The 16,821-nt window shown below is 41.6% G+C and overlaps 1 protein-coding gene across 3 annotated transcripts in view; it reads left to right on the top strand.

Annotated features, from left to right (window-relative positions):
- Nucleotides 1-16,821, top strand: part of PTK2 (protein tyrosine kinase 2) — a 226,772-nt gene that overhangs the window by 36,800 nt on the left and 173,151 nt on the right. For 2 of the 3 annotated variants that reach the window (XM_054059952.1, XM_054059953.1), the window contains exon 3: nucleotides 11,470-11,496. The exons of the other annotated variant lie outside the window; for it this stretch is intronic. The gene's annotated coding sequence lies outside the window, so the exon portion shown is untranslated. The remainder of the gene's footprint in view (nucleotides 1-11,469; nucleotides 11,497-16,821) is intronic. 3 annotated transcript variants of the gene reach the window in all.

The raw sequence follows: 16,821 nt of genomic DNA on the forward strand, positions 1-16,821 counted from the left end.
TCCATATCCTTCTTACGTTGAGGATTCCGGAACTGGACACAGTATTCCAGATGAGGTCTCATAAGAGAGGAATAGGGGGGCAGAATCACTTCCATCAACCTGATTGAGTGGGTATGCCTACAGGTCATATCTAAAGCTTGTGCCTGCCCTAAATCTTCACAATGAGGGGTTTAAGAACAGAGGAGGTGACGGTTCAGCCCAGCAGCCTGCCTGGCTGGCGGCAGAAGCCTTTGTTTAAACAGAGTTTTCATGTCTAGTCCTGTATTTCCTTGGCATCCCCATTGAATCAGGGCTGCCAGCTGGTACCTCCCTGTGTAGTCCTTCTCATCTTTCTTTGTCACCCTGCTGTGAATCTGACTGCTGAATGTCCTGAGGGTACCTGCCTCCAAACCTTTCTCCTGCAGGAATTTTGTGAAGGTCAGTGCTAGCTGTGAAGCTAATCCCCCTGCAGTCCCAATCTGCTTGTAACTGGTGGTCATGTTCATTGGGACCCTCCTCTTCTGCCACCTGAGGGTCTGATATTTTTAGCAGCCTTCAGTGTTTAAAGGGGGCCTATAGGAAGGCTGAGGACAAGCCCTCAGTGTAGGGGAGTGTAGTGACAGGACTGAGGGGTAATGGTTTTTAAACTGAAAAGAGGGAGATTTAGATTAGGTATTAGGAAGAAATTTTTTCCTGTGCGGGTGGTGAGGCACTGGCACAGGTTGCCCAGAGAAGTTGTGGATACCCCATCCCTGGAGGTGTTCAAAGCCAGATTGGAAGAGGCTTTGAGCAACCTGATGCAGTGGAAGACGTCACTGTTTATTGCAGGGGTTGAAACTAGATGATCTTTAAGGTCCTTTCTGACACACTCATTCTGTGATTGTGTAGAATGGCCTTACATGGCAGCTGCTCCATGGTGCGGATGCTGTATTGTTTTCTACAGTAACATGTTGAAATACTTTGTTTTCGGTACCCTTTCTAATGATACACAATGTTTTATTGCCTTTCCTTGGTCAGCTGCTGCTCTTTGAACTGGTGATTTCAGAGAAAACAGTGACTCAGCCTTCCTCCCACAGCTGGAACCGGAGAAAGTGCAAGTGTTAACTGGTTAAGGAGGTATTGCTCAGAATACTTTTCCCCTAGATACATTACATCACAACTATGTTGAAGTGTATCTGCTGTCTTTTAGCATCTTGCTTCATTTTGTGACGTTTTTCTGGGTATTTTTCCCATTGGCATGGCTTTTGCCTACCCGTGAAAGCTTAATGTGATCTACACACTTGATGTTTTCACTTACATCTTTTGTGATGTTGATAAACCAATTCTTTGGGACCTTCTACCAGTCTCTTCCCTATCCATACTTCTCTTCCCCATAGGCTAAAAGATGTATTTAGTACTTTTGTAGATATTGGGAATGAATTCTTTATCTGAGTTGCTCAGACACTGCGTGTTCTATAACTCATTGTGTAATAAGAGTGATTCCACCTGTCCCATGTAATTATTGAGTCATTTCTTTTGCTCTGCTCAGCTTCCTTGAATTTAGCCAGAATTCATTTAACCTCTATTGTTCAGTATGTCTGGTCTAAAATTTGGCTCCTGGTGGATGGATAGTTTTGTGGACATGCGAAATGATGTGGGAGGCAGAAGGCAAGTATAAACAGAAGATGGGGGCAGTGAGAAGAACCCAATGTTAATTTGTCACTGATTTATCAATGTGTTGTCAGTTATGGAAATGAATATAAACAGTTCTTGTTCTTGAGGTATAAGACAAGTTAGCTGACACTGCCCCTTGTGCTGCTGTAATAAAGTTATGCTCATGTGTGTTTAAAGCTGTTCGAGGTATATCTGATACAACAGTGCTCACACTGTGAATGTGCCTAGTACTTCTTTTGTGAACCAAACATAATTTGAAAAACCCGTGGTGCTCTGTGCAGTACTTCAGTTGATCCTCTGATTTTTCTTTGCCTTAATTCTGTGTTGCTTTTGTGTTTCAGAAACAGCAGCGTGCATTAAAACTAGTAACTGGTTAAACCAAACTTCTCAAAAGTGCAACATGGGCTGCAAGTGTTTCCCAAGGAGGTCTCACAGCAATTTGTTCTTGGCTGTTTGCTAGTTCAGCTTTTCAACAGACAAAAATAAAAGCATTAAATCATCACTGCTGATATTTGCAGTTGAAGCAAAGATTTAAACAAAGGTAAATTTAAACAAGGATTTTAACAAAGATTGCCAGTTGTATCCTAGGCTGCATCAAAAGATGTGTAACCAGCAGGTCGAGGGAGGCGATGCTGCCCCTCTGCTTTGCTATGTGTTCAGTTCTGGGGCTCTCAGCACAGGAAGGACATGGATCTGTTAGAGCAAATCCAGAGAAGGCCAGGAAGATGTTCCAGGGGCTGGAGCACCTCTTATATGAGGATAGGCTGAGAGAGTTGAAGTTGCTCAGCCTAGAGAGAAGACTCTAGGGAAACCTTAGAGCAGCCTTTCAGTACTTTAAGGGGGGCTACAGTAAAGCTGAGAAGGGGCTCTTTATCAGGGAGTGCAGGGATAGGATGAGAGGGAATAGTTTTAAGCTGGAGGAGGGGAGATTTAGGTGAGATATTAGGAAGAAATTTTTTCCTGTGAGGGTGGCAGGGCATGAGAAGTTGTGGATGCTCTATCCCTGGAGGTGTTAAAGGCCAGGTTGGATGAGGCTTTGAACAACCTGCTCTAGTGGGAGGTGTCCCTGCTTATGGCAGGAGAGGGAGTTGGACCTGGATGATCTTTAATATCCCTTCCAACCCAAACCATTCTATGATTCTATAGTAAAGGACTACAGTGCAACATGGATCTCATATGAAGTAGGTTTGTAAACAAAAGAAGAGTGGTTTTGTACCCTGAATTTCTTCTGATCTCATCAAAACACGAAAAAAAGCTGGCATATTTTATGGATGGAGGGGTCTGCAGTATACTTGCCCCACTCCACCTCTCCCCATGGTAACAGATAAAATTTGCAGTTAATGCTGGAGACTGAGCTGCTACTGTGCTGAAGGCAAATGCAATAAATATGTCAGTAGGGGAAAAATCTCTGTCTAAGTGAGCAAATGATATTTTTAGTGCTGTTGTGATCGCCTGATGAATGCTGTGTCAGGTATTGGTGTAAACAAATTGGGGAACCTACTGAAAGCAAAAATAGTTTGAGGATTCAAAGACTTGTAAGAATGATCAAAGGTTTAGAAAAATGGGCCTTTATAGTGAGCCACTTGTGTTTTTCTTTCTACGTAGCTAATATAAGAAAAGATTGGATTGAGTCGCTTTTGAAAATTTCCCTAAAGTTGCCTTAATAGGAAATGATATAATGAAGAGCTGTTAACATTCAGCTCTGCAGACTTCAAAATCGGAAGTAGGTTAGATTTAGGTTAGAAATACATATGTGAAACAATCTTATTGGTGGTTTAAGTAATCTTTCACTCGTATTGTAAAACTTTTTAACAGGTTTTCCAAGCAGGTGTGTGCCTAAATGAATTAATTGTATCTCTAAGGTCTTTGCTTGATAGATGATCATAGATAAATCTTGAGTTTCTTAGCAGCAGTGACTTTACAGAGCAGTTTTTCTGGAAGGTGACTTGTGTTTCCTCTTTAATTATTTGGTCTTTAAAAAAAGAAAAATATTATGACATAGATGATGAGATCTCAATTTCATTAAGGATCAGAGGGGGATCCAGCTGTGTTTTTAGTCCACCAGAGAATAATACCAGTTTCATTAGCAGTTCCCCTCCTTAAGATGCAACAATTCTTCTGACTGACAATTTATAAAAGATTCTTTCCCAATTCGAGTTGTCCTTGGCAGCCTCACTTGTCTGTGCCTTTCACCTACCACATACTGACCTCCTCCTGCTTTAGTATCTGTGAGATAGAGAGAGAATAATAGGAAGGGAGAGTTCCAGGTTGTTGAACCCAGCCTCCAAGACAACATCCTTCAGCATCAGTCAGGTGAAGGCTAAAAGGTGTTTACAGATCTGTATTCCTAAATGATTTTGATACCAGGAGGTAAAACAGGAAAACTGCATTTACATTGACTCTGTGATATTCCTCGTTCAGTTGGAAGGATTGTTGTCCGATGACATGTGCTACTCGGCTTCCTGGAGACTGTGGTCTTTGGTTCCTCGTGTGCTGCGGGCCTTTACTCTTCACTGGAATGAGAGATCAGTTCATGAACTGAGTATCTGAATTCGTTTCAAGGAATACTGTTAGGTTAGAGTCAGGCAGCTCCTGCTGCAGAGGAACAGGATTAAATTTCTTGTGGTCTGCTGCTTCCCACAGCTCTGGACAGAGATCAGTGCTGCAGATGGGGTGAGAGTCTGAGCCTCTGTGCTTGTCCATGGAGCCTTATTCTCATTTTACCTTGAGGTAGGAACATGATGCTCATAAAATATTCTTGTTTTCAATTATTAGATGTTACTGTTGGAAAGAAGATGTTAAATTGTGGCTCCATTTCCAAGAAAACATTTGAGGAAACTTTACGATGAGAAACGCATAGTTTTGTGAAAAACAAATACAGTGTTAGAGGTATCCGTGAGTCAAGGCATCCATAAATCACAGAAGAAGCTATTTGTAATGGCACCCACAAATCCTATTTCATGATTGTACTGCCCAAACCCACCTCAGTGGATATATAAGTAATAGGACTATTCTTTCTTTAAAATACAGCCTTTTTTTTTTTTTTTTTTTTTTGTTCCTCGATGAATCCAATGTAGGCAATTGGTTTACTTTGCAAGATTTTTTTTGGCTGAGGAACTTTTTTATTTCATAGCACCTCTAATGGCACTACAGCTTCTTTCCATTCTGTTATTGTCATCTGTATATGGTGTTGCCAAAACCTTGGGCAGAGTGGACCTCTTGAGGCCGTCTGTTCCAACCTCCCAATATCTGTTTGGGATAAAACCAGTTTTCCTCGAGGACAGGTTAACCTATACTAAAATATGGAAAAGTTAATAAAGGATACGGTCTGAAAAATATTTCCCTTACTACCTGTTCAAACTGGCACTTTGTTCCCTACCCAGTAGCCCTGTAAGACATCTAAGAATGTAAATGCAGAACATGACTGATCCATCAGAAGTATCAGTAGGAGTATGTGAATTCCGAGTAATTTTTAATTTCACTTTGAAGAACTACTTTGGAGCAGATGGGAAACACAAGGTTGGTTCATGTTGTACAGCTGTAAATGCGGTTTGTGTGACAGCATTTGCATGCATTCAGGAGATGAGTTATAGGAGAACAGTCTGTCCAGACCTCTGTCACGTGAGGGGATCCTTACCAACAGGATGGCTCCCTGAAAGGCTCTCAAGTCTCTCCTTACAGTCACAAACCAGATTAGGAGCAGAGCTTTTGGTTTTCCTCTTCAAACCTCAGCATTGAATGACTTCCTGTGCTCCAGAGATCTGAATGCTATAATGTGCTTCAAAAAGGGAAAGATTTTGCACTGTAAAGAGCAGTTTGTAAATGAGAGCTGAAATGAGTAGCTACCTAAACGAGTGTCTCAGTTTACTTCTCAGTGAATGAAGTTTTTAAAACATTGCCAGAATCCACTAATCTTTTTTCAGTCAGATCTTAAATGAAAGCCATATTTAGAAAATAAAGCTAAGAAGTTTTAAGCTAGAAAAGATGAGAGAGCACTGGGGAGACGGGGTTAACCCAAGGGTAAGGAACTTCATCAGAGTTCCTGGTGTGACTGCAGCTGATAGAAACACGTTCTGTTGTGGTCTCTGGGTACACAAATGCATACACAAAGTGGAATTATTACTTTTATCTTTATAAAGTTGAAAATGTTAGCTCTGTTTCCGCTATTATGCATTGATATTTCTGTAGCAGCTGGTGTTTGCCAGGATTAAGATGCATCAGCTGGTAGAGGACCTTGTGCTTAATGGAAATCTTTGAAAAATACGATACAAATAATTTGCTAAGTGCATTTATACAATTTTGAATAGACCGATATGACCTTCAAGCTTTAATTTCTTTTGTCCCGTTTGTTTTTAAATCTAGTATGTGTCAATTAACTGTAGAAAACAGTCTCTCTTCCACTAAATTGTATTATAAGACTGTGTACTTGCAGGAAGCCATTCAGTATACTTGTCTCAGAGGTGTAGCATCTCTTCAGTTAATGCATTTACAGAACTGATTTGAAATCATTGCAATGTTTGGCTTAAATAAATGTAGTGGTGGTAAATGGAGCTCAATCCGGTTGGAGACTGGCCGTAAGTGGTGCTCCCTGGGGCTCTCAGTGTTGGGTCTAGTTCTGTCCAATAACTTTATAGATGATCTGGATGAAGGGATTGAGTGCACCCTCGGTAAGTTTGCAGGTGACACTAAGCTGGGTGGAAGAGTCAATCTGCCAAGGTAAGGAGGCTCTGCAGAGGGGTCAGAACAGGCTGGATTGATGGGATGTGAATAACGGGATGAGGTTCAACAAGGCCAAGAGCTGGATCCTGCATTTGGGACAGAAAAACCCCATGCAGCACTACAGGCTTGGTGAAGAGTGGCTCGAAAGCTGCCTGGCAGAAAGGGACCTGGGGGTGTTGGTTGTGTTGGTTGACAGCAGCTGAACATGAGCCAGCAGTGTGTCCAGGTGGTCAAGAAGGCCAGTAGTGTCCTGGCTTGTATCAGAAATGGCATGGCCAGCAGGACCAGGGAAGTGACTGTGCCCCTGAACTCGGCACTGTTGAGACCATGCCTCATATACCATGTTCAATTTTGGGCCCCTCACTAAAAGAAGGATATTGAGGTACTGGAGTGTGTCCAGAGAAGGGCAGTGAAGCTGATGAAGGGGCTGGAGCACAAGTGTTACTAGAGGTGGCTGAGGGAACTGGGTTTGTTTAGCCTGGAGAAAAGGAGGCTGAGGGGAGACCTTATCACTGTCTACAAATCCCTGGAAGGAGCTTGTAGCAAGGTAGGCGTTGATCTCTTCTCCCAAGTGACAGGCAATAAGATGAGAGGCAATGGCCTGAAGTTACAACAGGGAAGGTTCAAAGTAGACATCAGGAAGAACTTCTTCACTGAAAGTGTTCTCGGGCACTGAAAGAGGCTGCCCAGGCATGTTGAATTGCCATCCCTGGAGGTATTTAAAAGACAGGGAGATGAGTGCTCAAGGGTATGGTTTAGTAGTGGGCAGGTACGTTTGGACTTGATGGTCTCAAAGGTCTTTTCCAACCAAATGATTCTCTGATTCTGTGAGTCTAAGACAGTAACAATGCTGGTCTTGTAGGTTCTCTGTTTGGTCAGGTCCCAGTGCAGTGATGGGATCGCTGTGAATGCCGGTGCCTGTGCAGGGAGAGATTGCAACAGCTCAGGTGTTGAGGACAAACACTAGAACTGTCAGGATTTTCTTAAGTTAAAAATATGCGCGTGGCCTCACTGCAGAGCTCTCCCTTGAGGTGTTTGAAATTGCATGGCTAAGTTCCTGGAATGTAAATTGATGTTTTCTGCCTTTCTGTGTGTATATGATAAGGCATTTCTCTGGTGGTTCTGTTTACCGTTATTTTCTTGAAATCTGTTCTGTAGGCATACTTAACCATTATTATTTCCAGAGTAATAAATGCTGAGATAAAATTTGTCCTACAGGAATTAGAAGAAAATTTTAATGCCATTTGTATTTTTTTGTAGTAACTTAATTTTTCCTTTAATTTAAAGTATGAACAGAACTTGGAGACTATATTTCATTAATAGGGAAAAATTAAAATAAAATGCAGTATTTTCTGGTCTGGAATTTTATTTGCAGTGATTTTTGTGCTCAGGAGGCTGCACTTGTTTGTCCTGTACAGCCTAGGGGCAAAACAGGAATGTTTCTGCAAGTCTATAAACAAGTGCACAGAAACCGTCAGTCACGGTTTGGCCCTGACCTGGCTAATTTCAGTAGCTAAAACCATCCAGTTGAATTCCCAATCCTGCCCCCCCCCCCCCCCCTCCCGAAAGTAAAATAAGAGGAAAAAGACTTGTGGATTGGAAAATAAAGCTACAGTTTAATGAAATGTTAATAATAGTAATGATGACAATAATTAGAAAGTAATAAAATATATACAAATATATGAGATCACACGCAAGGGAAAGAGTCTGAGGCTGAGAAGGGGCTGGGCTCACGACCCGAGTTCAGGAACGCGTAGATCTGGGATTGGGGCAGACAGACAGACAGGGTCCTTGCAGGACATAGGCCATTGTAGAAGAGAGTGAGACCCTGGTGATCTCTGGGTTTTATACTCAGTATGATGTCTGTGGAATGAAATGTTGGTCGATTTGAGGTCACCTGTCCTGTCCACCCCTTCCTGCAGGTGCAATCTTTTTCACCAGCTCCAAGGTGGCCTTGGTTACTGTAGGGATAAATATAAGCAATGGCCTTTCTGCATACCAGTGCCACTTGGTATCACTTCTAGACAGAAACTGTCTGAAAAACATGCATTTAGCTTTCCGAAAACAAGGTTACTTAGGCAAGACTGAGTTAGAGTCACAAAACTGACTCTAATTTAGCTCCAACCACAACATTCCACCCCTTATTCCATACCATTTACATCATGCTCAGGTAATTACTACTTTTATCAACTCTGTATATATGCATATATTGTCAGTTCATGATTTATCCACACAAAAATTTAAGTTCATGATTGTGAGTGGGCATCCATTACAGCCATCTCTCGGGGCACGAACAACACTGTGAAGATTCATCATGGTTCATGCCCACAGGGTGCAGGCTAGAGTTGTCAGCATCTGTGACAAGTGGTGTCCCTCAGGGGTCCATACTGGGACCAGTGCTGTTTACTATCTCTGTCAATGATATTGACAGCGAGACCAAGTGCACCCTCAGCAAGTTTGCAGATGACACCAAGGTGAATGGTGCAGTTGCCACGGATGCCAAGGACGGGATGTCATCCAGAGGGACCTGGACAAGCTGGAGAAGTGGGCCTCATGAGGTTCAACAAGGCCAAGTACAAGGTCGTATACTTGGGTTGGGGCAGTCCCCAATTTCAATGCAGGCTGAAGGATGTGATTGAGAGCAGCCCTGCAGAGAAGGACTTGGAGGTGCTGGTCGATGAGAAGCTCGACCTGAGCCAGCAATATGCACTTGCAACCCGGAAGGCCAACCATATCCTGGGCTGCATCAAAAAAAGCATGGCCAGAAGGTTGAGGGAGGTGATTCTGCTCCTCTATTCCTCTCCTGTGAAACCTCATCTGGAGTATTGTATCCAGTTCTGGAATCCTCAACATCAGAAGGATATAGAATTGTTGGAATGGGTCCAGAGGAGGGCTACAAAGACGATCAGAGGGCTGGAACACCTCTGCTGTGAGGACAGGCTGAGTCAGTTGGGTTTGTTCGGCCTGGAGGAGGCTCCGAGGAGATCTTATAGCGACCTTCCAGTACCTGAAGGGGTCCTACAGGAAAGCTGGAGAGGGCATGTTCGCAAAGTTCTGTAGTGATAGGATAAGGGGGAATAGGTATAAACTGGAGAGGGGCAGAGTTAGACTAGGCATAAGGAAGAATTTCTTCACCATGAGGGTGGCGAGGCACTGGCACAGGTTGCCCATGGAGGTTGTGGATGCCCCATCCCTGGAGGTGTTCAAGGCCAGGTTTGATGGGGCCTTGGGCAGCCTGATTTAGTGGGAGGTGTCCCTGCCCATTGCAGGGGAGTAGGAACGGGATGATCTTTAAGGTCCCTTCCAACCCTAACTATTCTGTGATTCTATGATCAAGAAGGTCACTGGGCACCACATGATGAGGGTAGCTCATTATTCTGAAAAACACTTAGTAAATGCTGTAAATAATACAGCTCAAGCCTCAACACTATCAAACATCTGTAAACAAACACAAAAATGCAACATTTATCTGGATTTATTTAACTTTCCTGGTAAATCGTCTCTGCAACATAATTTTGTGCCGGAAGAAAGCTCTGTTCCACAGGAGCTGATCTGGATTCTGTGGAGAAGCTGTTGCAGGAAGAGACTTGAGGCTTTTTCTTCGTGCAGTTTATGCAGCTTCTTCCTGACTTTCTCCTGTCTCAGGGCATTTCTTATTACAGAAGCTGTTTTTCTCAGAAGTGGACAGCGTGATGAGCATCTTTTAAATGTACCTTAAAAACTTATTAAAATTTGTATGTTCCACCAGAAGAAGGTGTGCAGTGTTTCCTCTGCTGGGGTGTCCTATTGATATTTTCAGTTTAGTTCTGTGTTAAATTTATTCTGCAGTCTCATTCTCCTCAGAGTACCACAGTTCAGTTTTGGGTGGGCTGCGTTTAAATTTCAGGTGTAATTCTCTTCGGTGTTCAAGTCTTACCATGTTTTGCAGCCACAAGCATCAATTATAAATGAAAGCAGGGATGATGTTTAAAATCTGTTTGTGAGAGCTGGGCTAATAAATTTATTAAGCCTCGTTATTTCATCTAATAGATAGCAAAGTAGTGGCCATCTGCCCTGATGATCTATGATTCTGTTGCAGTTGCTACACCCATGAGTAAAGTTCAGTTTCCATGTGGATTTTGTACCCAGTGCAAGTTTTATTACTCAATATTGCTATCTCCTTTTACCCAAATAACCATGCAGATCTTTTTCTTAGGCTCAGTTGAGTTTCTTACTCATTTGTTATACTTATTCCCCTTTCTCGCACCCCTCCCCCCCAACTTGTATTTATTTCAGTTTTCCTTAAGCCGTTGATGTTTCCCCCCAGTCCGCATCCTTACAGACTCTGAGTAATGCTAGTTCTTTCTGTGTGCTCGTTTCTGTGTTGGACCTGAGGTGCCGAGCAGAGCTCCAGTTACAATCATGTACTGAGGTGACCAGCAGATGTATAAGTGTAATGAGTTATAGTTTATATAATTACCAATTTAGGAAAATTTAATGTATATACATTTATGCCCATTTTTCTTTAGGGTATAATTTTTAATATCTTTTTAGATTCCGAGACCATGGTTCTTGTAAAGTTTACTGCAGCTCTAGGACAGCCTTGGCATTCTGTATAAAAATATTCAGCAACCATTGTCGCCTATTTCTCAGTGACAAAAATCAGTCTCCTTTCTTTTAATATTCTTTCTTATGTTTCATCCTTATCCATCTGTAAGCTTGGTTACCTTTTTTTTTGAAGGTTTAAGAATATAGAAGGCAGACAGTAATGTACGCTTCACACCCAAAGACTAACCGTGACACTTCAGCTCTGAAATTGTGTAGGTGATATTGGTGAAATCCATATTTAACGCTTAATTTGTGTGTAGTGACCTGTATTCTGCTGCAGTAATTCCACTCAGTGCCCAGCAGTGTAATCTTTGTCCTTCATTTAGGTGGGCAACACGTAATCTTGTTAATGAACAGGATGAGACAAGGCAAATGCTGTTGATTTGCATGTGGCATGCCTAGCAGCTAGCAAAGTGCTTTAGATAATGTGCTTTATTAAACAAGTACAGCCTGCCGGAAAAATGATTAGGACGGTGCGATTTTAGAGCTATTTTTTCTTCTGTTTCTAAATGCATTTCTTTATTGTTACAGATATTTCAAGACTTTCCTTGCAAGCAGGTAAGTTCTCTTCTTTCATTTATGTTGTGATGTGACAGCAGGCGGTTTTAAGAGGCTGGCTTGCAATATAGTCATGCTTTTATATAATCAGAATATCATTTCTTATTGGCATTGTCATGGTACTTAGTCATGTGGGGATCTGAGGTCAAAACAAAACCTGTTGATGTATAGTTTTTTTACATTTAAATGCTGTATTTTGACAAGAGGAGGAGGTAACTGCGATATAAATATATGCAGTTGTTAAATGTGCGTGTGATATAGTTAATGCTTAAAAGGACTCATCATAGCATGTGATAGAGCTGTCAGAAGAACAGATCAGCAGCAGCCACAAATAGTGTTCCTGGTGAATCAAAGGGACAGTGGGCAAGGGAATGTGGATGAGTGGAAGGAGTCTTCTCAGGCACTACTGGGAAAGGTGACAGAGGGCTTCACTTGCCTGGGGGCACAAGTGACTTGTTTCAGAGCTGGAAATATCCCTGTGCTCTCTTGGACGCCACGTCTGTTAGTGGTGGTTAGAAATGAACACACAAACCCCAACACGCTGCCCTGAAAGACCAACAACCAGCTCCAATAAAAAAAAAAGAAACCTCCCCAAAACCCCAATTTATAAAAATAGTGTGTTTTATTTATTGTTTGATACATTTGGTCTTTAACCAAGTATTAAGCTTTTCGAACTCACTTTTGTCGTGGTTTCAAGTTGTGCTGTAGAGCTCAGACTGATGATATCTTCTGTTCCCCAGCATTCTGTCCACTGTTCAGTCTGTAACCTGAGTTCTAGAATTATAACCTATCATAATCTAGAGTCATAAAAACACAGTGCGTTTTTATTCCTAGTTGAGCACGTTTGGGATATGATGTTTGTTATCAAGCCTGCTGCCTTTTGTCCTCACTCTATATTGGTGAATTTGCTTATGTATCTATTCTTTTATTTCTCCTTACTGCTTCATGTCTGTGCACAAAATGTCTTTTACGAGTGCATATCTGAAGTCTAACGGTACTTAATCCCAAGGTAGTTGCTCTTTCCCGCTTGAATCAAATGGCAATTTCAAGCTTGATAGCAGATATATTGTGGTGTTTCCACATGAACTTTATAGTGGCTGTTCTAAAAAAAAATGATGTATGCTTGAAGCTCTAAAGAGGGCTCTGCATGTAGAAAAAAGTTTGTGCATTGTTTTTTCTTTTAAGGAAGGCATCTTTAAAACAGTTTTGAGTGCTGCGAAGGGTTGTCAGGAAGGCAAGGACTCATGGAGAATATTGGAAAAATAAATGCCTAGTCTACGTTGGGCTGACAGGAAAATAAGTGTTGTGTTATTTTCTGCAGCTCCTAAACCAAGGATGTGTGATGAAACTTCTTCTGAGTTTTCATTTGGAACTTAAAGAGTTTGTCTGATACTGCGAATCTGAGTTATAACAAGATTATTCTTTTCAATTGGAGGTTGGAGGTGTGTGTGTGTCCGTCCTTAATTGTGCTTTGTAGCTGTGCTGATAAGGGTAAGATTTACTCAGGATTTTGAAATAGTACCTTTTTCTCCTGGGTAAAAGGGAGGAGACTACTTAAAATGGTAGTGTCTGGTTTGCGGTTATATTAGATATAAACTCAACGCAATCAGTGGAACACCGAAGTCATCCAGAACACTGCCTTTTCATGTGAATTTCATAGCAAAATCTTCTTGTACAGAAGGAGTGTTTGTGTGCTGTGGAGTGCATTAGTTGATTAGGTCATTAGTTAAATCATTTCTCAGGAGAGGTATCCTACATTAATCGGTATCACTGCTTTGAAGTCATGGGTAACCTGTTTTTTTAGTACCTTGTAATTGAGGCCATGGATATGAACACAGAGAATTTCTGGAATATGAACCCGTAGAAGGTTGGAGGGCATCTTGCTAAAACATTTTCATTTCAAAGTCGGCTAGAGAATACAGTGCTGCAGTCCGTATGTAAGTTACTGTGGATCATGAGTGCAGTTCATGGTGCGCTAGGTGGAATGAAAGACTGGTTTCCTTTGGTAAATGCAGTTAGACTTTCTCTGCTGGAATTAATCCCTCCTGGATTTTGTCACCATCTGAGTTTAAAAAGGGTACAGCACGTGTGACATAGAGGGTTCTTCTTTAGACTTGGTTCTTTGTTCTTGACGTGTAGGGCAGATAAGTGTTCATTATCAGAATCAAGAAAGAGTAAGAAAGCAAAATGCTATTCCAGAGAGCTATACCAGATACGGGGGAATAAAGAGAAATAAAAGAAACAAGCATATGCTGGGTTTTTGGTTAAAAATGGAACAAAGCACTCTCCTAGAATGGAATTGAAGGCATGGACGTTTGTTCCTGATTACTCTGTGCTTCAGAGGTCATCTGGTGGGCTGAGTAAGATCTTGCTGTCTCCTAGTATAAAGTATCAAAAAATTAATAGTAAAATAGTATCCTTTCTGTAGCTTAATTCCAGATATGTGGTATGTTTGAAATATCTGATGTTTTTGTGTGTATTTTTTTATGTATGGCGTACGGTTTAGGTAAGCACCACTTGCATGCAGTCACTCTTGTCTGAAAATATGAAATGGCTTTGGAACTAGTCTTAGTTCCAAGTGTTCATTTAGAACGAAAAAAGCGAAATTGTTACACGATTAGAGGTCTTTTCCAATTGTTACACAATTTCTGCTCAACCTAAAGAAGTTCCTTTTTATGAATTAAAAAATGTCTTCATTCAGTCTTTTGTTAGTGTGCATGGTCTTGCTTCTTACGTAAGGCCTGCTAGTGCTCCATGCTAGGACCTGGGAGTGCTGGTTGAGAGCAGCTGATCCACGAGCCAGTAGTGTGCCCAGGTGGCCAAGAAGGCCAGCAGCATCCTGGCTTGGATCAGAAATGATGTGGCTAGCAGAAGGAGGGCAAGGATTGTCTTCCTGTACTCAGCACTGGTGAGGGTGCACCTCAAGTCCTGTGTTCAATTTTGGACCCCTCACTACAAGAAAGACATTGAGGTGCTGAGGCGTGTCCAGAGGAAGGCAGCGGAGCTGGTGAAGAGTCTGGATCTTAAGTGTTGTGAGGAGCGGCTGAAACACCTGAGATTGTTTAGTCTGGAGAAGAAGAGGCTGAAGGGAGACCTTATTGCTCACTACAACTGTCTGTAAGGAGTACTTGTACCCAAGTAACAAGTGATAGGACAAGAGGCAATGGTCTCAAGTTGTGCCAGGAGAGGTTTAGATTAGATATTAGGAGAAAAATTGTCACCAAAAGGGTTGTCAAGCACTGGAAGAGGCTGCCCAGCGAAGCAGCAGGTTCACCATCCCTGGAAAAGTTAAAAAAATTGTAGTTGTGGCACATTATGACATGATTTAGTAGGCACGGTGGTGTTGCAATGTCAGTTGGACTGTATGATCTTAGAGTTTATTTACCAACCTTAATGATTCTGTGATTTAATTAAACCAGATTCATCTCCTGGCACCTTCTATAGAAGCACCCTGCCTGAAACCAACCTGCTGCTACTTTTCTCTTACCCACTGGATATGAGGTGGGGTGCTTAATGCTGTTCCATATAATTAGATCTTCCTTATCCTAAATCAACAGCCGCTGGTGCAATGAACTTAAATAGAGCAATTTGAAATGCAACAGAGCTTTTCAGATTAGAATTCAAAAACACCAACAGTGGCATGGATGCTGTCTATGATGTTAAAAAATGGAAAATTACAAATCATTTGAGGAATTGCTAGATGAAGTTGCAGTAGCAAGAGCTGACAGAATTGAGGAGATGCAGAATTCTTAAAATAAATGTTCACATGTATTACAAGGGGTAATAAATTATGCAGTGATTATTCATGCAACACTGAGAGTTTGCGAACAAACTCAATGGCATGAGCAGAGAACTATTGTTAATGTCCCTGCTTAAAGGGGTGGGGGGAGGTAGAACTCTAGACTTATTAAGGTTGGAAAAGCCGTCTAAGATCATCCAGTCCAACTGTCAGCCCAACTACCACTGTGCCTACTAAACCGTGTCCCAGAGTGCTACGTCTACACATTTTTTCGGATGGAGACTCTACCACTTCCCTCGGCAGCCTATTCCAGTGCTTCACCACTCTTTCAGTAAGGAATTTTTTCCTAATATCCAATCTAAACCTTCCCTGATGCAACTCGGGGTCATAAGTAACCATGTGGTCAAAAAAGTACAAAAGTACAAAATAGTGGCTTTTTGATTTGTCACTTCAGTTTTAAATAAGAAGTAAATGCGAGCTGCACTGAGACTGTAAACAGCTCCTTTTGTGTCAGAGCACCCCACACAGTGCTTAAAGGATTACACGAGGGAACCTGCGCTTTCTTTTCCACTAAAAGTAGTGTTTTCAGGAATCCTTTCAAAAATCAGGATTTTTTTTCTTCCAGGAATCTTTGAAAATTTTATGAAGAATTCTGATTTTATCAAACAGCGAACTTAATTTTTGTGTTTCTGTAAGGGCTTTGGTTGTAACTTTTTTATTTGCACTTAAATTAAGGGGTACATCAGAAACGAATGGGTAGGGAACTGAAAACTTCTCAGTTTGTGAAGTATGAGTGGTATCAAGTCGGAATAGTTGTCTGCGTGCCCCTTGTAGTTCAGAAGATGTCTGAAGGTTTTTCTTCTATGGATGGAAATACGCCTTCTAGTTTTTATTCTTCTCACCACCAGGGAGGTCTGTGCTATTTGCAGGCTTATAGATTACTAAATGTCTATTACTATTGGATGAGATTATTGCTGAGAAATGTCGCTTTGTGTTGCTATTTCTGTGTTAAATCTTCCAATTTAAAGTTTTGTTGAGTAGGTTTATTCATAAAGCGCATTCTCCCATTGTTCTGTATCTCTGATTGGAAAAGCAATATATTTATCCTGTGTAAGCTATCGCTGTTAGGTGTCTGTTTGTTTCCATTGAATGCTTTGGGAAGGTGGGGAAATAACCGAAATCTGGACATTAAATCTATTTGCAAGGTTTTCTAGTGGAACTTCCTATGCTTATTTTGGCTGCACTTTCGACACTGCCCTCTTCCCTGCCCTCCCATCCATGTTTTATAGCTGGCGTCCATGAAGGTCAATAGCAACAGTACAGTTTGGTAAGAAAAAGGTTCTGTGTTTATCAGTGAGTTATGTAGTGGTGTTGAGATGATGAAACATATTTAATATCTCACTAAAATTTACTGGGCTGGAATTATGCTTCTGACAGCAATGAATCATTGAATCATCAAAGTTGGAAAAGACCTCTAAGATCATCCAGTCTGACCGATGGCCCAACACCACCGTGCCTACTAAACCATGTCCTGAGGTGCCACATCTACACGTTTTTTTGAACACCTCCAGGTGTTGTCACTCCAC

This window comes from Cuculus canorus, chromosome 2 (genome assembly GCF_017976375.1).
Source record: "Cuculus canorus isolate bCucCan1 chromosome 2, bCucCan1.pri, whole genome shotgun sequence".
Taxonomy (NCBI): Eukaryota; Metazoa; Chordata; class Aves; order Cuculiformes; family Cuculidae; genus Cuculus; species Cuculus canorus.